The 24,496-nt window shown below is 39.5% G+C and overlaps 1 protein-coding gene and 1 long non-coding RNA gene across 2 annotated transcripts in view; one reads left to right on the top strand and one right to left on the bottom strand.

Annotated features, from left to right (window-relative positions):
- CACNG2 (calcium voltage-gated channel auxiliary subunit gamma 2) overlaps nt 1-24,496 on the top strand; it is a 1,878,586-nt gene that overhangs the window by 1,678,944 nt on the left and 175,146 nt on the right. The window lies entirely within an intron of this gene.
- Nucleotides 10,725-24,496, bottom strand: part of LOC122797760 — a 1,000,965-nt gene continuing 987,193 nt past the window's right edge. The window contains exon 4 of the long non-coding RNA XR_006364198.1: nt 10,725-12,143. This is a non-coding gene — a long non-coding RNA (uncharacterized LOC122797760). The remainder of the gene's footprint in view (nt 12,144-24,496) is intronic.

Genomic DNA, 24,496 nt, shown 5'->3' on the forward strand with positions numbered 1-24,496 from the left:
TATGTATTTCAAACACCTAAATGCTATAAGAAATGGCATAAACAACTGAAATAGTACACAAATAAACATTTCTATGTATGCAAACTGTGTGTGGTGTCATGTCCTTTGCATTGCGGGTGGGTATACGTTTCATGCAATAATTCTCATTTGTAGGAAAGAATCAGACACTGGGCATTTGAAAAGGTGGCAATTGTAGGAATAATGGCTGTTTGATATGCTGTGCACCCTCTAGATATATATATATATATATATATATATATATATATATATATATATATATATATATAGGTTTACTATCAAAATTTCGAACCGCACTCCGTCGACTGTACTATCGTCGAACACAGAAGTTCAAAAATGGGAATGTTGAAGTCAAAAAAACTATCTAGGAATGGGTTTTAACATGGGTCGAGGTAGGGGAGATGTTTGTAGTTCGGAATAATACTGAACACCTACCTCGACCCATGTTAAAACGCATTCCTAGATTGTTTTTTTGACTTCAACATTCCTGTTTTCGAACTTCCGTGTTCGACGATAGTACAGTCAACGGAGTGCGATTCGAAATTTTGATAGTAAACCATAGATATATATATATATAAAATACTCTCTCTCTCTCTCTCTATATATATATATATATATATATATATATATATATATATATCTACATGTATGTCTACATATATACATATATATATATATATATATATATATATATATATATATATATATTGATATACATTTTCCCAACTGTTGAATGACTGTGCTGAATGATATGTTTGAAAAAACAGCACACATGTCTATAGCTCAAATGGCTTAGTAGTAAATTGCTGTGGCTATGGTGTGCAGGGTCCTGGGTTCGAGACTGACAGAGGCTGATAATTTTGTTACTGGGCAGAACAAGGGCTGTTGGATACAGAGTGATTAAGGCACTTTTAAGCAGTTGTAAGTGGGTTTGCGAGGGTTTGCTCGGTGGTAAGCAATGCTAACGTCTGGTGAAATATACTTACAGTTAGCCAGAAAATTTCTTAATGCGTGTAGGCATTGCTTAGCAGCATGCAAACAGGCTTAATCCCTTAAAAGTGCTTAGTCCCACTGGTGATATTGCGGGCGAGATGGTCCCAGGCTTCTGCTTTATATTGGGAGCCCTGGTACTGGCCCTGCAGCAGTCTCTCATCATCATTATTTATCAGGAGTTCTGCCATGATCTTGGACTCCTGTATGCCCAGGAGCAGCACCCAAAAGTGTATGCCCTCACCAACCCTTGCCATACTGCTTACAGTGGAAAACTGCAACCAGTTATGAGCTATATTCCTGCCTGCGGAGTTTAAATTTGGCCAATTTCCCACCCTTTTCCATGATTGGATGGTTTTGAATATGCTGAGCTAAGCTAAGTTATGGGCAAACCTGTTTAGCTAAGATTGGCAGTGCTTAAAGGGGCAGGTTCAGCATTGCTTACCAATGGGCAAATCCACTTAGCTGGGCTACTCATTGCTTAGCCAGCATATTTACATGATGCTTACACCTGGTAAGCAGAGCTGTGCAATGCTTAGCATTGCTTATTTTTTTATTTTATACACTCTCTGCTGTATGGGATTCATTCATCATTCATTACATATTAGAAATCTGTTTACTGTCCCTGACATTCCCCAATATACTTTCATTACATTAATTCATGTGTGACTATACTGTATGGGGCACTTTTGTTTATATGGGAGTTTCACAACTTTATTACACTGACACCTTACATCTGGACCTACTACAGTACTCTGGTTAACAAATGTTATGTTATTTCATAGTTAATTATAAAAAAAAAAGTTTATGTACTGCTTTCACATATAAAATGTAAATTGGTTACAGTGAGGATGGAACCAGGAATGGCCGCTTGCAAAGTATATGCTCTAACCACTACACTGTTGCAGCACTGCTTAAGTTAGATGTCTCTTGGTATTTAACTTCTTGTGTTGTTTAAGTTGGACTAAGCGTAGCTAAGCAACGGGCACACCCATGCAGCTACGCTTAAACTTTATCGCATTTATAAAAAAAAAAATATCTGTTGTGTTTTTTTCTTTGTACCCTTCTGAATATCCCTGCTAATGATAAACATGTTATTCTATTAACTTTCTGCTTTGTGGGATGACTGCCCCTTATGGCTTTGTCCAGATTCCTTACTCTGATGGGTTGGGAGGTGTGCACTATATGCCTATGCTTAACTGTTAGTCTTATCAACTTTATGGCTTGGTAGGGACAATTGTCCCTTATGGCTTTGTCCAGATTTCTTACCCTGATGGGTTGAGGATGTTATGAGCGTTCTCGCAAATTTGAATTGCCGAATGGCAATTCTGGAGTGCATTGGGTGTATGTATTGTGAGAGCTCTGCTCTTAGACACATCCCCTGCACTCATACACAGAACTATGTCCATTTTACAGCATGGCAGCACACCTTCATACATATACATGACATGCTGTTGTGCTACAGAGGAACGGTCCCTGCTGTGCAGGAATAACTTATTCCTGCATGGCTGCTTGTTAAATCCTGGGGACAAAGAAACACAATTGCCATCAGTACTACCTTTCCCCCTCCACACACACACACACACACACACACACACACACACACACACACACACACACACACACACACACACACACACACACACATGCACACTTTTTTTGTTCTGTACATATTGTTTAAAACCATAAAAGACCATTCAAGCTAGGGTCTATATTATATATTCAAAGTTTCAAAACTTCGAACCTCATATGTTCGACAACATATGAGTGAATTCTGAAACATTGAAAATATAATAAAAAATGCAAAAAGAAAACTTACCTCAATGCTCTGAGCAGGGGGGCAAGCCCCTCTGCACCCCCCACACCCCCCTACTTAAATATGCCAACTCCGAGATCACACTTCAGTGCAGATAAGGGAAATTTTCCCATTCTGCACTGCATGGAGCCATTGCTTTTCACCTTTGGACTTTTTAAAGTTCGATCATATGGTGTCGACCATATGACATTCAAACTGTAAAACATTTGAATAATTAATATGGACCCTCACGCTATCAATATTATTCCAGATGCTTGACCATGTATACCCCAAATAATAATAAAAAATGGTTTCTGCAAAGTATTCTGAGTTGCTTTACACAAATGTACACTAGTCCTGCAAAGACAAACTATTGACTGTTTAATTGGTTATGACAGCAGTCATTCTCATCCACAAACAACCCCCATAGTGAACAATTATAGACCTGTTGCTGATTGTACACACATTGTTTCCACAGATGAAATACTTAAGTAATGAAGCAATTATGAACACATTAATTAATCGCAAGATGGTTTCATACAAACTCATAGTACCACAAATATTCTAATTTTATGTAAAAGACACTAGTCATGTGAAGCCAAATGCTTAACTCAACAAACAAGAGACCGCATTACTTGAATCCACAGACAGCCCCACCCCACCAAAGATACTAATTTTGATGTGTACATTTCATCTGAGTGTGATAACAAATTATATCTCTGAAGTTCTCAACATATGAATCTGGTACAAAACCAAAAAGATAAAAAATTATAAGGGAAATCGTCAAAATGAGGAACAGGTTTTAAATGTTGCTTTTATATACTTCGAAAATTTCTAGAACAGCAGCTATTTATATTAAAATGCATTTTCTAAAGGATATAAAATCTGAAACTCAAATATCTGTCATTACTTAGTAACTGCAATCCTCAGTGATTTGCTAGAAAATTGCACATTTTATGAGGAGCAGACCAAAATATAAGGCAAAATCAGGAGCATTCTGTGAAATCAGTGGGAATTAACAACTATCACAGAATCACAGGAAATTCAAGGTAACTAAGTCTTTCAGTCAAGTAAGCATAGCCAGTACCCAGCCTTAGATCACACCTCCTTGGTCAGGGAGAGCTAGTCTGGTCAAGACTGAGCGGATTTGTCAATATACACCTAATTATCCAGGTCCCAATGTTATCAATGTTGAAAATGCTAAAAGCTGCCGATCAAAATAGAAGAATGGTGCACAGGTGGTATAGACTCCCTGTCAAAAAACAGCAAGAAGGATGATATCCAATAACAAAGTATTAGAGATGTAACACCATAGATTTTTTTGGATGTCACCTTAATTAAGAATTATAATGGGAAACTGGATACAACCTTACACAGAAAACTATGTTGGAGAAACCACTATTTGGATTCTCACAGTATGCATCCTAAGCATACATTTCGTAATATAGTTAAAGGACAGGGATATAGGGTTTCACAACTTTGTACAAATACAGAAACTTTTATTAAGGAATTGAATGTGTTGCATGATCATTTGTCTGATAGGGGCTGCCCCCAACATTTGTTAAACAAAGGGAAGGATGCAATAACACGTAATAGGAATGATAGGTCTAGACCATGGTATTCAGCAGTACTGTATCAGGGGCAGTAGTTAAACATCATGGACAAGTTGGCAAGCCCAGGATTATGTTGCATTACAGCAACAATATATATGGTGTTTGTGACATTATCAAACAAAACTGGAAAATGTTGATGAGTGATGAAGGCTTGAGGGATAAAATAGGTGTAGGTGGTGAGCCTGGTTTTACTTTTAAGCATAATAGTAATTTAAAGGATTTACTTTGTCATGAACCAGGCATGATAAATAGAAAGAATGTATTAACATCTAAGAGGATAGGTACTTTTCTATGCAAACGCTGCAAGGCTTGTCAACACATTAATAGTTGCAACTATTTCATACACCCTACTACCAGGAAAAAGTACACTTTTAAATTTTATGCTGATTGTCACACAGACAATCTGATTTATTTGGCACAGTGTAAGTTTTGCTCAAGTTTTTATGTAGGCAAAACTAACTGTAAATTAAAGACTAGGATTTTAAATCATAGGTTCATAGGTTCATACTAGGCTATCTGCCCTAGGGCATTTAAAAGCCTAGCCAGAGTGTGTGTGGCTTTCACCACCCCTTAGGATGAGAATACTATACCCATTAGTTTGCTGTGCCTCTGTCCAGCAGTGATACAGAGATGATTCCCGGGGTAAACCTACGATCTCCCATCCACTCGTCAAGATTTCTCTTGAACAGAGTCAGTGAGGGGCTCTGCCTCACATGGACCGGGATTCTGTTCCATAGTGTAGGGAGTCTCTGGGTGATGAATCTGTCCCTCCAGCACGTCCTATTTATATCTGTGTTGAGGTTTAAGTCTCTTGCTCTCATGGCTTTGGTGGATTTGGATTTTTTGAGGTGGAGCATGTCCATTAATTCCGGGTTGGACATGGCCTTGTATGTCAGGCACAGATCACCTCTGAGCAGATGGTATGCAACTGAATAGAGCTGGAGTTTCTTCAGTCGGGCATCGTATGACATATGTTTGAGCCCCTTTATCCTTTTGGTGAGGAACTTTTGGGGTCTTTCCAACTGCTGCAGGTGTCGGGTAAGATACATTCCGAATGGGGCGTTGTACTCAATCATTGGTCTGATAAGTGAAGAGTACAGGGGTACAATGACCTCTCCTGATCTGGATGTGAATCCCTTCATGATCAGGTGGGCAATGTAGAAGGTCTTCCTAACCACTTTGGCAATGTGAGTGTCAAAAGAGAGGTTACTGTCAACTTGGGTCCCCAGGCCCCTGATAACGTCTTCCATGTTTAATGGATTACCACCTATGTGGTAATTAGGGGTTACCTTGTTTTTCCCAAAGGGTATGACTATAAATTTTTTGGCATTTAGCTTAAGGCCATGGCTCTGGCACCAGTTATCCATTTCTATGAGACCTTTCTGGAGGATGTCTGTGTCTGATGGAGTGTCAATTATGGTGCCCAGTTTGCAGTCATTTGCAAATTTTGTCAGCCACAATCCCCCTATGTTTGCCTGCACTTCAGAAAAATAAATGCCGAACAAGAGGGGGCCCAGGACTGAGCCTTGTGGGACACCGCTCGTGACCGGCTTAGAGTCTGACATGGCACCAGCAACTCTAACCCTGTGTGTTCTGTCCTTGAGCCAGTTTGCAACCCATCTTGTGACATATGGGTTTACATCTAAGCTGGTGAGCTTTTCTATGATGCCCGAGTTGGGTATTGTGGCGAACGCTTTTGCTAGGTCAAGGTAGGCTGTGTGAACTGCCTTACCCTCATCAATGGCCTTAGTGACTGTTTCGAAAAAGTCGACCAAGTTCAAGAGGCAGGATCTGCCCTTGACAAAGCCAAATTGGGTAGGATCCAGTGTCTGTAGGTCCCCAATGTCTTTATTTATGAGTTCCATTATGATCCTCTCCATAGCTTTGCAGACAAGGCTCGTCAAGCTTATGGCGGTAATTTCAGGGTCCGTAGAAGCACCGCCTTTGTGGAGTGGGACCACAGTTGCCGTCGCCATTCTTTGGGTACATATCTTGTAGTAAGGCTAAGATTAAACAGCAGCCTTATGTGTGGGTTTAGTTCCTCATTGAGTTCGTGTAGCACACAGCCGGGGACACCGTCCGGTCCCATTGATGCTGTGTTTTTTGCTTTAGAGAGAGCAGCTCTCACCTGGGCATCTGAGATGTTTGGGAGGCTAGACTCTGGTGGGATAGATATTTCTCCTTTGGGGAGGGAGGGGAGAAATTTGCACTGAACCTGTCTGCCAGTATGTTGGCAATGTCTGTGGGTTCAGTGATTTTTTTATCATTTAGACTAATTCTGAGCATATCTGGGAGTTTCCATCCAGGTTTCTAACATAGCTAAAGAAGGCTTTATGATTGTCTTTTGTGTCATTAGCGATTTTTCTCTCAAAGTTGGCCTTGGATGATTTTATGAGTGATCGTAGTTTTTTGCTAGTATTGATCAGAGATGCCTTCCCATTTAGGGATTTTGCTCTGTCATGTAGTAGCTTTCTCCTCTTGTTGTAGAGTTTGTTTATGGCTGGAGTCCACCAGACTGCGCCTGCCTTTGGTGGAAAGGGTCTTGATTTTATTAGGGATTGCTTGATCCATACATTCCTGGAGGTGCTCGTAGAAGGCATTTGTAAGGGTTTCAGCAGCGTGGGTTGTGGTTTCCACTGGCTCGGGGGCCTTGAAGGATACCATTCCAGTCTTAAGAAGTGTGAAGTTTGCTTTTGAGAAGTTCTTCACTGTGGTCTTTTTTGCTGGGGGTGGGGCGGGATGTGGATCTCCAGTGAGATTAATTTATGGTCTGATCTCACCAATGAGGGATATACTTCCGGTGTGGAGCATTTTGTCCCCATGTTTGTGATGATCAGGTCTAGTATATTTTCTCCTCTTGTGGGAATGGTGACTAGTTGTTCCATAGCATTTGAGTTTATGAACTCAAGGAACCTTTGGGCTAGGGTGTTGGGGCTTGAGTAATGTTCCCAGTCTATGTTTGGGTAGTTGAAGTCACCCAATATGATGGTGTTTGGAGATACATTCATACTCTCCAGTGTCTTCAGGAAGGCTGTGTGGGTTTCCTGAGTTTGAGAAGGTGGTCTGTAGCATGTTACAAACTGTAGGGCAGTTTTACCTATGGTTAATTGCACCTGGATGGTCTCCGATGCTTTGTGCATTGCCACTAACCTGGAGGTGTGGGTATCCTTTATGAATATGGATACCCCCCTCCTTTTGTGGTTCGGTCCGGATTTTGGGGCCGGAACGCATGATATGAGGTATAACCTGAGAGTGCTGGGGTGCTCTCAGGAGCCTTGAACCAGGTTTCAGTCACAGCACAGACATCGATGTTCTCCATACTGAGGAGGCCTTCAAGGGTGTGCATCTTGAGGTTTAGACTTCTGGCATTGAGCAGTATTACCCTTAGTTTTTCTCCATTTTTGTTTTCTAGGGCGGTGGGTTTATCATTTGAGCCTTGCCTAAAAAAGGCACTATGGGGGTGGCAAGAGCCTTTGCCAATATCCGGAAGCCCAGGGGTGACAGGTGCAAGCCATCCCTTGCGAAGCAGCGTGGCTTGTCAAGCATGTCATCCCAGGCAGACATACATTGGATCGCCTTAGAATGACACCAGTAATTAAGCCAATTATTAAAGCTGATCATTTTGTCTTTGTATTGTGGCATCATTCTTGGTGAGGGTAGGATACTGCTCAGGGTCAGGGTCATACCGGCCTGGGCTACATAATCTGAGAGCTCCTCTATGTCTCTTTTCACTTTCTTCCATCAGGTTAAAGGACCCACGTAATGAATTAATCCAGCATATAATACTTTTTCCTGACCATTCTTTGTCTTTTTTGGTATTATATATTATAAGAATGAATAAAAGGGGCGGGGGATGTAGTAAATAAAACTGAATGCACTGAAGTACAATGGATCATAGAGATTGCAGCAGACAGCCCACTGGGGCTAAATAGCTCTATTCCTTTAAAACCTGCACTAAAAAAGAGGCGGGTTAAACAATGTCTGTGATTGGTTGATTTGTATTTGATTGATGAGCCCTTAATGAGCCTTTGCTGTTATTTAAAGTTGTTTTTGTATCTATGGTTTTATGTAGTTGTCTGAAGAAGGGATCTACCCAAAAGCACTCGTGTCTGTTTATAATAAAATTACTGAAATATATTGGCCTGTGTGGACCGTGCTCTTTTTGTTTGCTGGTGTACGTTTTGAAGTGTTTGAGCAGAGAGTTCTTAAGGGAAGTAAGAGATGTAGAAAGGAAAATGCAGATCAGATGCGCAGATGGTAGACATGTAGGGAGGTTGTACCACTATGGAGGAGGACACGAGAAGTCTTCAATAAATTATTAGAGAAGAAGATACCAGATCAGTATGACTTGTGCCTTTTAGGGGTGTATAAAAAGAATGGATGGGCTGGAAATAATAAAAAAAAGAATAGAACTTCTATTGCTTACCAACAAAGTGAGACAGATGATAAGCAAGGCTTGGAAAGGGGATAGTCTCAACATTTATACAGAGAAAGGAACAAGGATTTGGATGCAAAACTATGGAGGGGACACATACAGTGGTTGACAAGAAGATGTAAGGAGGTGTCCAGCAATGCACATTCCAGTCAAACAAAGAGGCAAGAATAAGTGATGAAATGAGTGAATTTGCAGTTGCAATTGATTAGGCATGGTAGTACCTAGTATAGATGCAGGGCTTACCAAAGTAAAATACAATTTGCCCAAAGGGAGGTAACTTTCTTAATAGTCAAGGAGCAGAGAAGAGGAGTACCCCAAATTCTGTGTATGGTGTTTGAGTACAAAATGTGTAAGGGGCACCTATGAGGAAAGAATGATACAGCTTAGATGGTGTGTCGTTTTGGTCAAACACAAAGTGAGAAGGAGGCGAAGCAAAGAATTTTTGTTCTGATGTAATAAGATATAAATATCAAAAACTTATATGAACTGTCGAAAATACGTTGCATAATATGGTAGACAGATATGGAATAAACATTATATGTGATGATGTCTCTGTTAAATGTCACCTTTAAAAAAGCTTTGTTAACTATATGACAAATACATGATAAAATTAAAAATTCATCTACCTCCTGTCTGAAGGAAGTCAGTACATCACATTGATTAATTTATAGAGTTGTCATATTCCAGAGGTTAAGAAGGCATTGCATAATGAACCTATGTCTTTACCATCTTTTATTTATCTGATGGTGAAAATTTATATTCCTGGACCTGATACTGGTGGGACCATTTGATCTGTGGAGATATAAGAGATCTAGGACCACTGGATCCCTAATGGGATGGAAGACAAAACATAAATCTTCCCCCGGAAACCATAAAATATTGAATAAAGAGACAGTGCTTCCAGAACTGTCTGGTATCTGTATAATTTCAACTTCCATACAAAAAATAGATACAAGTGTTCCAACTTATTTCACACAAATGCACAATTACCCTGTATAGCCAGATATTTAACTAAGCAAACAGCTAAATGTCAAATTATTTTCATCTAAAGAAAGGCTTACACCCTTGCAACAGTGTTAGCCACTTTGTGGTTATTCATCACTGGATTGTGATAACAAATAATTCCTTTTAATCTCTTAGTACAAGTTTCAGGGAGAAAAAAAACACTAATGAGGGACAAAGCTAGAATCAAGGATAGATGTTTAAATATTGTGCTTACATATCTAGAAAATCGCTGGAATAACAACATTTTCTGAAGGATAGAAAGTCTGAAACTCAAATATCTGTCATTATTTAGAGGCTGCAATCCTTAATAATTTGACAGCAAAAAAAAAAACGCAATATGTATGAGGACCAGACCAAAATGTAAGGTAAAGTCAGAAGCATTCTTAGAAATCAGGTGCAGTTAAGAACTATGTAATTACATTTTTTAGACAAAAAGTATTCCAAGTATACCAACTTATTTTACACAAATGCCCACTGATTAAACTCACCAAGCAGCAACAAGTTACTTTTATACACAGGCAGCATCCATCCTCTACCCAGCAGTCATAGCCACTTGCTGTATAGATCTCATATGACTGTGATACAAATAATGCTATTTTTCTCAGCCCTGCTCTTTTTTAGGGGTAATTGTAATGGAAATAAATGCACACCATGAATTCTACACAAAAAAACATGCTGCAAGTATTTTTTTACAATTCAAACATTTTTCATTACTTAGTAGTTATAATCCTCAAATTTTTGCCAAACAACATACATTTTATATATTGAACATCTGACATTACACAGTGGCATTAATCCTTAATACATTGCTACAAAGCCACCAACTTTACTAGGACAAGAACAAAGATATATGAGAAATCATTGGGAGTCAAGAGGTATTTATCTCATTTTATTCACTTATCTAATATGCTGTTTTAGTATTCCCAACTTCCCACCTCCACCAGTTCAGGCTTCCAGTAAACATTGCTCTACTCCCAGCATCTCTGCATCACATGTTTACAGCTTGGGATCACATGCTGCACATGCACAAAACAGATTCAGCAAATCAAGTATAAGCAAGTACTTGAGGTGGCTTTTAAAAACCTTATTTAAAGCTACAGCTGTTATATTTAACACACACACCAGCCAAAATGATTAATTGGTAGAGAACATAAAATTATTCTAAATTAGCAGAAGAATTATTTCACTGTAGTGGCCCCTCTGAAGTCATGGGCCCCAGGCTGCTGCCAAAGTTGCCTCTATTATAATCCACTGCTGATCACTGTTTCCATGAGAAACTACAGATTATGTGATTTCTAAGTGTGCACCAACAGCGACTCCTTTAAATGCAAGATTTTGCGAATGTTTAGGAGATGATCATGATATATTCATTTTGCTGTAATGCTGTTTAGTATGTATCTCTTAGTCATTATGTGTGTGTTAATACTCTCTCTCTCTCTCTCTCTCTCTCTCTCTCTCTCTCTCTCTGTCTCAGCTTTTCCCATAAACACTTTTTGAAATCTGTAAGAAAGATGTGATTATGTTTTTTGAAGGGCATGGATTATTCGTGTTACGGTAGTGCAGACAGACTTTGTTTTTCAAAGAGAAAATTAGCTGATACATTCACTGATTCACATTCTACTTGAGCAGAACAAATATGTTTATCACCCTAGCTCTCTTTATTTCTCATTTCTCAGTAAAACTGTGACAGGACTGGCAATTGCTGTTTCTGAAAGCACAGGTTTCAGAAGCCTCCTGCTGTCCCCAACATGCTATAACTGATAAAACAGGAACAAATAAATGAGCACAAGCTGTCTCACTGCAAGACAGTAACATTTGCAGAAAATGTAAGGAATCAGAGCATCATCAGATCAATAGCAAACCAGAAATCACAGCCAGCAATCATTAGGGAAGACTCTTTACACGTCAATACAGCATCCATAGTCAAGGTCAGAGCTTCACATTTACTGTGCAACAGTGGAATTACAGCATGCAGTGGGTGATACGTGCTGACATAGAATATGCATTATATGCACAGCATGCATTCACAATGTAAATGTGGTTAAACAGTGTGCTCTTCGCTGTCATTATGCTTGTGTTATTAACCTACATTATGCATTTTTTGTCACAGGTGTAGTACAATAGCCCCAAACATAGATCAGTCATAAAGAGGTATGTTCACTTCTGATGATACTGGTTCTTCTTCACTTTGTCACCAGTTTGAAAATGTATTGAATTTCACTGTTACATCCAGGTGAACCTTACTGTTTTCCTCCGTTATACCTTGATGTAAAACACGTTATGTTAGCTAAATACACAAATAAGAAAACATATCATTAGCTAGAGTTTGTGCTATGCTCACAGTTCAGCAGCAGGACATATTTATAAGAAAATCACATTATAAGCAAAGTTCCTTCAATTATGTCTTAAATTAGGAATGCCACAGTTATTGTTGTACAGGAAGCATGGCTTGTTCAACTAATATATTGCATGCTGGCAGAATACAATGACAACTCTTCTTTAATACTTTATTAACTGGAACATGTCTAAAAACAAGCTAATTATTACTTTTCTTGTGTTGATAAAAATGAAATGTCAGCTTTTGAACAATATTTTATAGGATGCATTATAATCTTTTCCATAGTGATCAGTCAACATTTAGGATCATATGATCATAGGGGGTTACTTGGCTATCGGCCCTGAGGCCCTTATAGGCCTAGCCAAGAGTTTAGCCCATGTTTAGACAAGTCAGCACCCAAAGCCCCTGTCCAACAGGGACATAGGTGTACTCCCAGGGGTGTATTTTCTGTTTCCCATTCAGTTATCCATGTTGCACTTAAAAAGGGATAATGAGGTACTCTGCTTGATGTGGAGAGGGAGTCTGTTCCACAGATGGGGGAATCTCTGGGACACAAATCTGTCCTGTCAACAAGTCCTATTGATATATCAGACCAGGATGAGGTCGCGCATACAGGTTGCTCGAGTGGAGCTTGACTTGCGGATATGCAGCAGTCCCATCAAGGCGGGGTCTGATATTGCTTTGTATGCCAGACAAGGGTCACCTCTGAGGAGTGTGTATGAAACTGATTAGAGGGAAAAGGCTTTTAGCCTATCTGTGTAGGGTAGATGTTTGAGGCCCTGGATTCTCCTGGTGAGGAACCTCTGTGGTCTCTCCAGCTGCTGGATGTGCTTTGAAAGGTACATGCCGAAGGGGGCATTGTACTCAATAATTGGCCTAATAAAAGAATACAGGGATGTTATGACCTCTTTGTCCCTGGATGAGATACCCTTACTTATGAGGTGGGCCATATAGAAAACTTTCCGTACAATGGAAGCAACATGGTGGTCAAAAGTCAGGTTGCTATCAACCTGGGTGCCCAAATCCCTCACTACTGATTGTGTACTTAGGACATTATTAATGTGATAATATGTGAGGACTTCACTTTCCCCAAAGTGGATGATGATGCATTTTTTTGGCATTCAGCTTGAGGCCATGTTTCTGGCACCAGTCATTTTATTGGGTGAGAGCCTCTTGGAGGATGTCCACATCACTTGGGGAATTGATGACTGTGCCCAGCTTGCAGTCATCTGCAAAGTTGGTCAGCCATAGCCCACTGGTTTTGGCCTGCACCTCAAAGAAGTATATCCCAAATAACAGAGGCCCCAAGACCAATCCCTGGGGTACGCCGCTCATTACAGGGTCTACTGCTTGAGGTGGTTTCCCCTGTTTTGATTAGGTGGGTTCTATCAGTGAGCCAGTTTGCTACCCATCTAGTAACATATGGATTGATGCCTAGTTGAGAGAGCTTATCTACTATGCCGGAGTGGGGAATAGTGTTGAAGGCTTTGGCCAGATCAAGGTAGGCAGTGTGCAGCATCTTCCCCTCGTCCATGGCTTTGATGACTGTCTTAAAGAAGTTGACTAGATTTAACAGATATGACCTCCCCTTGATAAAGCCAAACTGTGCGGGATCATGTGTTTGGAGGTTGCCAATGTCCAAGTTAATGAGGTCCATGATAATCCGTTTCATGGCCTTGCATATCAGGCTAGTTAGGCTGATGGGTCTATAATTTCCCAAATTGGTGAACACTCCACCTTTGTGTAAAGGGATGACAGTGGCTGTCCTCCACTCGGCTGAGACAAAGCCAGTACTCAGGCTTTGGTTGAATAGGGTGCTAGTGGTGCTGCAAGTTCATGCCTGAGTTCATGTAGGATGCAGCCTGGGATGTTATCGGGTCCCATGGAGGCTGTATTTTTTTGCTTTGAGAGAGCAGTAATTACCTGTTCCCTAGAGATTAGTGGTGGGGGGCAGGTACTGGGGATGTCCTGATTTACTGATGAGGGGGACAGAGGGGAGAAGTTTTTGCTGAATCTGCCAGCCAGTAGATTGGCTATATATATATATACAGCATTTGTGTATGTGGTGTCCTTTACCACCACTTCTGAACAGATCTAGTGCTTCCTTTGAGATTGAGGACATATGTAAAGAAGGCCTTATGATTGTCTCCAGTAGATGTAGCCAATTTGGACTCGTAGTTAGCTTTAGAGGATTTCACTAGTGCTCTTATTTGCTTGTTCAGGCTAAGGTGAAATTGATTCCAATTAGCAACAGCTCCTTCTTAGTTCTGGACAGCAATTTTTTCCTTTTGTTATACAGTTTATTTATTGCAGATGTCCACCAGACAGGTTTACTCTTCCTTGCATAGGATGGTTTTGTCCTGTCAAGTATTCCTTATTCCATGCATCTATATAAATGCTCATATAGTACTTTGGTGTAGATTTGGACATTGGTGCCAGTTCCTACAATGAGGAAGGGGGCTGTGAAGCTGTTTATACCATCCCTCAGGAGGTTGTAATCAGCTTTGGAGAAGTTTTTTGTTTGACCCTAGCTAGAGGGGTGTCAGGGGAGATGGTGACTTCAAAAGTGACTGCTTTATGGTCAACTCTTGCCAGGCAGGATGATATCATCAGGATGCTGCAGTGGTTACTCATGTTGGTTAATACCAAGTCCAATATATTATCAACTATTGTAGGGGTATCGACTAGCTGTTCCAAGGCATTTGCATTGATAAAATCGAGGAATCCTTGGGCATTTGTGTTCTGGCATGAGTAGTTTTTCTATTCTATGGTTAGGTAATTAAAGTCACCCAGGCTCACAGTAAAGGGTTGAATCCTGACAGATTTGAAGAAGTCCAGATAGGTGGAGTGGGCATCTTGAGTCAAATTTGAGGGCCTGTAGCTAGCTATAATTTGAATAGGGGTCTTGTCAATGGTTAACTGCACCTGGAGTGTCTGCTGTGTGTCATACTGTTTGACCAGCCTGGAGGTTTGTGTGCCTGTAATATATATTGAAACCTGTTTCTCCTGTTTACTGTAATATCAAAATATCATTCTAGCAAATTTTAATTCCTACCCTCCTTGAAATGACTTCAGAATCCATTCTTTGCAGTCTGAGCATTCTCAACAGTGAAATTTGAAGTATCCAGTGAAGTCACTTATTTAGGACAACAGCGTGTGATCATCCATATTGCAAGTGCAAAGCTGTGACCATCAAAACAAAGCCGATATTTGTTTTCTACAAGGACGAACCTTAAATCAGTATCTGCCAGACAGTTACATGTAGCTTGTACTGTGTTGTCGATTACCCACTCAACACAATGTCTCATCCAGAAACAATAGTTTTCTTTTTTCTTTTTTTATATTACAACTTTCTCTAGATTTTGTTTTTTTATAAGATTCATCTGAAGCATAACTTCACATCCCCAGATGGGACAAAGTTGGATGGATTACACAGCAAGGAAAAATACACTGCAAACCTAAAGTAATTCTACTGCAATTCAGATGTCTCCCTTTCATTATTGACATAACACATGGATTTTTCCAGTTAATCTTACTAACAGTGAAAAATAATAATCAATTCCGTCTGTGATTTCATCTGGCTTATGCACATTGTAAATAACTATGTCTTTGTGTGTTATTGCATGTGTGTGTGTGTGTGTGTGTGTGTGTGTGTGTGTGTGTGTGTGTGTGTGTGTGTGTGTGTGTGTGTGTGTGTGTGTGTGTGTGTGTGTGTGTGTGTGTGTGTGTGTGTGTGTGTGTGTGTGTGTGTGTGTGTGTGTGTGTGTGTGTAATTATACACAGTCATGCACCATGGCATTCTGAGAAGGTTGTCAAATCTGTTGTCATATCCGTATCTGAACTGCTGAAGTAACATCATTGGGATTTTAACAGCTGCCTAATCAGCTTTTATTTCTACAGCATTTGCTGGCTTCTAGCAAAATCCTAATTTGAACCCAAATAAGCTCCATAAATATTGTGTCTATATAAACACATTCGCCGAGATAAAAGAATATTGTGGGTTTATATCACTTTATTGAATGCACTACTTACCAAACACCTCTTCATCGAACTCTGTTAAGCGAAATCTTATTCCGTCGTATGATCGTTTCAGCTAAATTCTTCCCAGGGAAAAAACATTTGGCCAACCCAGCAACCATAACAAAAACAGCACTATTTAAAACCCTCCCTGGTGGGGGCTACACCCCACACACACCCCTAACTAAATATACCAACTCTGAGATCGCACTACAGTGGGTTAAAGGGCAAATCCCAATGATGGCTCACTGTTTTTGTCATTTGACAGAATAAGATTTTGTTTAATAGAGTTCGACAAAGAGATGTTCGGTAAGTAGTGCATTCAATAAACTGATAGGGACCTGAATATCATATGTGCCTTGCAAGTCTCTTACAACAGGCTTCCATCAGGAGAAGGGCCCATAATGCTGTAGAATTCTAATACATGACTTATTCCTTGCCCTGGACTCTGCAGACTGCTGTTTCTATTGTACTAAATGCATTTAAAGTGCATTAAAGGTATACAATGTACTATCCTAATGTAGATCAGTGAAGCATAACATTTTATATGGTAATTAACTGTAAATATAACTACAAAATCAAATTAACCTAAATATACCTCTTTTTCAAGAGAAAAGTCCTCCTGGCACACACCAGTGAAACATTGCTGTCCCACTCCATCTTCTATTTTACTATACCAAGACTGCACATGCTCAGAGAAAATAATTACCTCTGTAGGTTAATTTTACTTCATATTTATGTGTGACTAGTTACATTACACAACTGCATGCTTCATAATTGTGATGGACTACTACAAAGTACCTTTAAGTAATAGCTTATCATTTAGAAAAGAAGCTGTTTTTTGGCAGTGTGTCCATCTTAGCTTCAACACTGCTCTCCACAATAAAGTCAAGATATGGATATTGTATGTAAGGCCATGTATCCCTGGAAGCATGGAACTGATTAGAACTTTCCAACCCCAAATGTAGCCAGGAAGAGGTACATGTGCCCCAACAACTATACATATAGCTTAGCAGTGACTGAGATCCTAGCCAATCCTCTTCTCATGCCATCAGTTATTGGAGATGCTAGCCTATGTTTATGAAGTTTTCCAGTGATGTCATCCCTCTTGTGATGTCATGAATTGGATCTTCTGATGCTTCCCACAGTCCTGACTATCAGTGCAAGACCCACGCATTCCAACCTCTGGACATGGTTTGCAAGTGACTGGGGTCTCCAACCTAGGTCTCCCTTTTACCCAAGGGGAAATAGAACCGTCTTCTGACTTCCCACAATGCCTGGTAGCAAATGAACCATCAGCCTATCCTCTAAAGCCTCCTGGTGATCTTAGTTCCCATTGAACCCACTGGATCATCTATGCCTCTTTTCCCAGTCTGACAAAAGCATCTTTCCACCAGTCTGCCAGTGATTGTATCTATGAATACTGCTACCACCCAAGCAAAACAGTGATTGGCTTCTACATCCCAAAAAACAGTACTGCAGTGAGGTCTTTCCACCTATGCAGATTATTCTGTATTTTGGCAAGCACTGGGATGTTTCTTCCCAAACTTACGAATCTATGGTACCCCTCCTCCCCACAGCAGGCAGGGCCATGCCTTGTTCTAACCATGTGTCAGTATGCAGTGTCTATGGTAATGAGTGCAAAATGATTGCTATGGTAATGAATATATAAGCATGTTATACTTATTGTTGTAGACATTGCTTCATAATAATAATTTTAACATGAAATTTGCATATGCTTAGGAAAGCAAAAATATCTTAGGAATTCAAAGCATTAAGTTACTCTTCCCATTCCCAAAACACATTTTTTTACTTAAGCTATAGAAAATTCTAGAAGCAGGTAAACATTCTGTCTTAAAGGACTAATATTTATTAGGTCCTTCAGCACACCACTGAACGGTTCAGTATGCCATGAGCCTGATACACATAAAAAGTATGTCTTTGAATGGTTTAATTTGCTGTGAACCTGATATTTATCTGAAGCATCTCAATGGATGTCTCAGTATGCTGTGAGCCTGATGCATACATGAAGCACTTCAGCAGATAGAGGCCTCAAGTATGATGTGAACATGACATATACCTATGAAGAATTTCACTGGCTTGATTCATATGTTATGAAACCTGATACAGAAATGAAGCATCTCATTAGATGTCTCAGTATGCCGTCAGCCTGATGCACACATGAGGCATCTAAGTAGACATCTCAGCACAATGTGAATATGATATACATGTAAAGCATTTCATTGGATGGACTGGGATTTATTGATTTTTTGATTTATTTATTTTACATTTGTTAACCGGGATAGTCCACTGGACACAGGTCTATTTTCAGTGGAGACGCGGGGAGAAAAGCTCCCAACACAACAGTAACATGAAATAATGAATAATACAAAGTTTGCAAAGAAAATTAACATTCAAAATGCAGTGAGTTCTAACTCAAGTACTACATACAGATATAGCAGGCACAGTTAGTGAAACAGAGTAATAATACTATAATACTATAATACTAGATTATTTAGTCTAAAAAAAAGATAAACTTCATTGTTGGAGAAAAGTGTGTAAAACATCAGCTTCATAGAGATTATTAGTGTCTAGATCAGTAAGATAAATACATTTTTATTATGTTGTTGTATGTTTATAATAAATCTTAGCACCTAGACCTAGCCATACATCTTGGCGGGTGAGAATAGTATGGTGGAGGTCTAACAGCGGAGGGTCTAACCTAGTGTAGTGCATTACCATAGCCAGTTACTAGTGAGATGCATTTTTAATGATTTTTTAAACTGGGTGAAGGAAGCGATAGTAGGTATGTGATTGGGAAGAGTGTTCTAGATTTTAGATACGTAATTAGAGAAGGAGTCCCCTGCTGTATTCTTACTTTGTAAGTAACCTTGTTGCTGGAGCGAAGAGTCCTGTTATTGGTGTAGAGGTGAAGTAGGTTTTGTAATGCAGGGTTTTTTTCTGGTTCATACAGAATTTTATGGGCCAGAGAGAGTTTATTATAATGCAGGAGTTGAGGAGATTCCAGCCAGTTGAGCCGCTTCAAGGATGAGCAGGGGTGAAATTTAAATGGGGAGTCAGAGGCAAATCTAGCGATTTTGTTGTAGCAGGAGTCAAGCTTAGCTAGGTCTGCTTTTCTCAGGTTGGGAAAAATAGGTGAGGCATAGAGGAGTGTAAAAATAAGGTGTGTTTGGGCTATTGCAGCTTTTGTTTGTTGGATAAGGAATTGTCTATTTCTATAGAGGGTACCTAGTCTTTTGTGGACTTTCTTGATGGTCTGGGAAATGTGAATATCAAATGTTAGACTGTTATCAATCTCTATGCCCAGAAGGTTGGTGTGCTCTGTGGGAGAGATAGCAGTTTTGTTACTGGACATGATATTAAAGGTGGCGGTTGACGAGGTGGACCTAATAGGTTTAAAGCCCAGAAGTTTGGTTTTAGCAGGGTTTAGAATAAGTTGGATATTGGCTAGCCATGTTTCAGTAGAGAGGAAAGATTCTTAAGTTAATGTGTGAAGTTCCTGTACTGAGGAAGCTGCACAAATTAATGTAGAATCATCTGCATATTGGATGACGGATGCCTCGGGAATGGAAGAGTGGAGCTTATTGGTATAGAGGGTGGACAGCAGCAGGCCTAAGATGGAACCCTGGGGAACACCAAGAGTGACTGGAAGAAGGGGGGAGAGTTCTTGTTTCCACAGAACTGCTTGCTGACAGCTGGCTTGATAGCTTTGAAACCAGGCTATGGAGGGTTGATAGTGCTAATTCAGATAGTTCTTTGACTAGAATGCCATATCTAACCATGTCAAAGGCCTTTGAGAGGTGTAGAAAGGTGGCAGAAACAAAGTGACCATTGTTTCTATAGAGTTTGCTGTATTGGAGAAGGACAAGAGGGCAGTGGTGGTTCTATGGAAGGGTCAGAAGCTGTGCGGAGTGTTTGACAGGGGTTTGTGTGTGTGCATGTAGTCTATCATTGGAAGTGTACACATTTTTCAAGGACTTTTGCTAGGGGAGATAGAATTGCTATAGGTCGGTAGTTTGTGAGTTCTGTGGACTTACCTCCTTTATGCAGGGGGATTATGTAAGATATTTTCCAAATATGGGGGACAAAGGCTTCTGAAAGGATCTATTAATGAGTATGCCTATAGGGTAGGCCACTACATTGGCAGCAGTTTTTAGGAATTCCCCTGGTAGTTTGTCAGAGTAGTAGACTTTAGCTTTTTGAGGTAATTTTTTATCCTATCTACAGAGACAGGCTAGAATTGGAAGGACCTATTTTTTGTGTGAGTAGTGGAGAGTTCAGAGGATGGGGTGTGTGTTGATTTTTCTGTTGGTTGGCTAGGGTCAGTATTGTCTCAGTAAAGAATTTGTTAAATTGAGTGGCTATGCTGTCTGAGTTATTAACTAGGGTAGGAGAGGGAGTACCAGTTGTGCCTGGTCGTAGTAATTTGGTAATGGCTGCCCAAAATTTTTGAGGGTGATTTTGGTGCTTGATATGAAGGCTGGAGTAGTAATTAATCTTGTCAAGTTTTACTAGTTTCTTAGCTTTATTCCTAAGCTCCTGATATTTTTGTTTTGCAGCTGGGGGCGTAACTGTATTCCAGTAATCCCATGCTTTATCTCTAGCTTTAAGGAGGGCTTTGGTTTCTTTGATAATCCATGGAGTGGGATTGGATCTGGTTCCTACTGGAACCCCTCTGGGAGGGGCATGAAGATTTAACTCATTTAAAAATGTGGTATTAAAGTAGGTAACTGCCTCATTTAATTCCAGGTATTTCAGGGGTGCCCAGTTGCAATGTTTTAGTTAAGTGGTGAAGCTGATGGGGTTGAAGTTATTTTTACTTCTAATAAACTGGTAGACAGTGCCTTTGGGACTATGATTACATTGTTGTAGTAGGAAGGTTGGCAGATGGTCACTTAGACCATTGGAGAGGCATCCTGCTAGAGAGGGGTGGCCTGGTTTGTTAGTTAGAATCCAGTCAAGGATTGATTCTTTGTTAGTTGCCTTGTCAGTTCTTGTTGGTGTTTGGATGGCTTGGATAAAGCCATGGAGGTTAATGTGGTTTGTTGGGGTGAGAGAGTTACAGAATAGCCAATCAATATTAAAATCTCCTAGGATGATGATTTCATTCTGGAGAGATAAACATGTCCAGTGGACTGATATGTTATGAAACCTGATACACACATAAAGCATCTCAATGCATGTCTCAGTATGCTGTGAACCTGATACGCATGTGAAGATTTTCAACAGATACTTTCTCACAACTGACATAACCACTGAACACGGACCTGCCATTAGCTGGTCTGCTTTAATTCTATGCAGCCTGTTCTTCTGGTTCTGCAAAGTCTCATCAGTTGGATGATAAGCTTCTCCTGAACATCTTTACCCATGGCAAACCTAGTTACACGGAGGTTATACCTCATGCTGTGGTGTCTGCAAAGGTTTACATCTCTTCTTCCTTCCTTCATCAGCTATTCCTCTCATCATGTATTCCCCTTGACCTATGGAAACAGCCTGTAGTAGGCTCGTTACTTAAAGGAAGAATCTGCTAATATTTTCTAATCACTGTCCTCTTTTTCCATTTTCTTCTTTCCAATTTTCCTCATCCCTCACTCTAAGATCCTTGACTCTTATGTTTGCTTTTACCCTCAGGAACATCTAAATAAGTGCAATCTGACATGTAATGAGAAGTATGCATTCAATCACTAGCAACACCAATATTACTCTAGTAATGCTAACCAGCTTCATAGAACCTCAATTATACTCCAAATTCAAGGAATAGATTTCTTTGTTAAGTTAAGCACCTCTCAGCACTGTTGAAGTCAAGTCTTGAACTGCAGCGCAAATAGAAGTGGCGAGAAGTTAAATCAGCTTTGAATGTTGCAAAATACTTAAAAATGTCTTGCTACTTTTTTGTGCATGACATTACAAAATGTATTACAGCTTTTTACAGGATCAAAGATGCACTTTGCTTTTCACTGCTGTCTGTGGATCAGAGCTGAGTGCAGTACATCATTCAAAGCTGTAAGTCACTTTGCACTCCTATACTCTTTGTCTGTAAATATTATTATCCTTTCTAGCTTACTCAGTGGCATGTATGTCCTTAAAGTACCTTTGAAAACCATTGAGTGACAACTAGTTGACAGGATGTGCAGTAGCATGCATGACAAAACTGTTAGATGACGGTTTCATCAATGCATAATATTACTGTCATGTTTACTAAACAAATGTATTTACTGTTAAAACTTGACTTCATCAACATATAATATTGAATTATTATTACTAAAATAAGTTATTTGATTCATTAAAATACAACAGTCATGTTCACTGTGCTGTAAAACAATAAAAACGTTAATTTTGCTGCCAGCATATTAAATAACATGCAAAAGAACACAGAGTATAAAATAATACTCTTTTAACATTCTCAGGGATGTTCACTACCAATAATGTACCAGTCAGAAGGCATAACATAATTATCTCATTTACATTAATTATGTGTATTAGAATACTGTAACATTGTGAAGCATTTACCACTAGAGAGATCCTGATTATCAGAAGATAACAAATTAGCTACTAGAATATGCTCAGCCATGCATACAGAAGGCATAGGGAGTTATAGTCTAAATAACTGCTCAGAAGAGGCTTGGCTGTTTGAGTCAGTCGCAGGCAATCATTAATTGTGCCTCCATACCTCTGAAATGTCTGTTAAAGTATAACAGTTAGCAAACTTGAAACTACAGAATTTTAAAGCACAATATATACCTTAAATCTATATTAGCTAAATATCAAGTCTTATGTGCGTGACATTGTCCTTCAGATATGACTGCTTACCATCTGACATTTTAAGTAATTTTTCTTGTCATCTCATAACATCATCAGGACATATACTTTATGACTGTCACTAAAGCTACTAAAGATCAATTACATTAAAGTAAAGCAAGATTTTTGGAACTTGTACATCTAGTTCCAATTTTACCTGTGTATAATATCTTATTACAAATTGCATTAGTGCCCATTTAAAGAGCAACCCATCAAAGTGCCATAACCTGGATATCCATGAACCCATATGCGCTGGTTAAGACAACATCCTGAATTCCTTCCTTTCTGGTGCAGTCCTGCATTATTTGCTGGCTGAACACAATATGATGAAAGACCTCAGTCATCTCACACTTCCTACCTCCCTAGAGTTTGAAATTTCTTGCTCTTAATAATAAACGTTTCCTTTCAATTAAAGGTATAGTTTACACCTAAGTTCATTATGCCTACTAAGGCATTATTCATTTTCTAGGCCAAATATAGCATGCACTGTTGTTCATGTCTTTCGCTTCTTATTCCTGCTGTTCTTTTTACAAAAATCTTACTCTCTGTGCTCCACTTATGGGCATCATTACCTTAGTAATATCATTTACATGTCTCATTATGCCATACCTACTATATCTGGGCAGTTCTTTTTCAAACATCTTGAGCTGAAATTTTGACATCTGTTTCCCCATGCTTACATTCCAGTTTAAGAAAGTAATTTTTTCACATTGTAGATTTTTTTTCAATTTTCCATTTGAAATTATCATATAGAATAAAGCAATTCCAGTTTGAGATCTCATGTAAGTCTCATGCAAGTTAACATTTTAACATTCTTGAGCACTTTCATTATCAAAGCATTTATTTTTAACACAAAACATAATAGTTGTACAACTTAGTCACTTACATTACATTTGCTTTATACCAAAAGACAGTATCTTCTTTGCCCTTTTAAGGACATTTAACAGTCTACCTTCTTCTTCTTCTTTCGGCTTTTCCCGGTTAGGGGTCACCACAGCAGATCACCTGTCAACTCATGATTGGCAGTGGAGTTTTTACTGTGTTGAGTTGCCAGCTCAGCGCCCAACCTTCCACAGAAGGCACACATATGCACACACTCATGCCTAGGGCCAGTTTACAGTGTCCAATCCACTTGCAGCATGTCTTTGAGCCTTCTGTCCATCCTTATCTTTTTCCTAACCATTTTCTACCTCTTCCAATGCCAATGTTGATTCACTTTCCACCTCCCATTCTGGTAATCCATTCCCTGGATCCATAGCCCTCTTTATGAACTTCTAGAGACAAGTCAGCTACCTATGCCTCCTCCTTCTTTCCCCTCTGCCTTTCCTGTTCACAATGACCGCTCACATTTCCCTGACATGATTTTGTGCACTAATACTATGTACCTCACATCTCTGATGAAGACTCCATCACAACCTCACATTCAGATGCTAGTTTCATTGCATTGTCCTTACATGTGTGTCCAT

The sequence above is a fragment of the Protopterus annectens genome, chromosome 1.part0 (genome assembly GCF_019279795.1).
Source record: "Protopterus annectens isolate FY-2018-M chromosome 1.part0, PAN1.0, whole genome shotgun sequence".
NCBI lineage: Eukaryota > Metazoa > Chordata > Ceratodontiformes > Protopteridae > Protopterus > Protopterus annectens.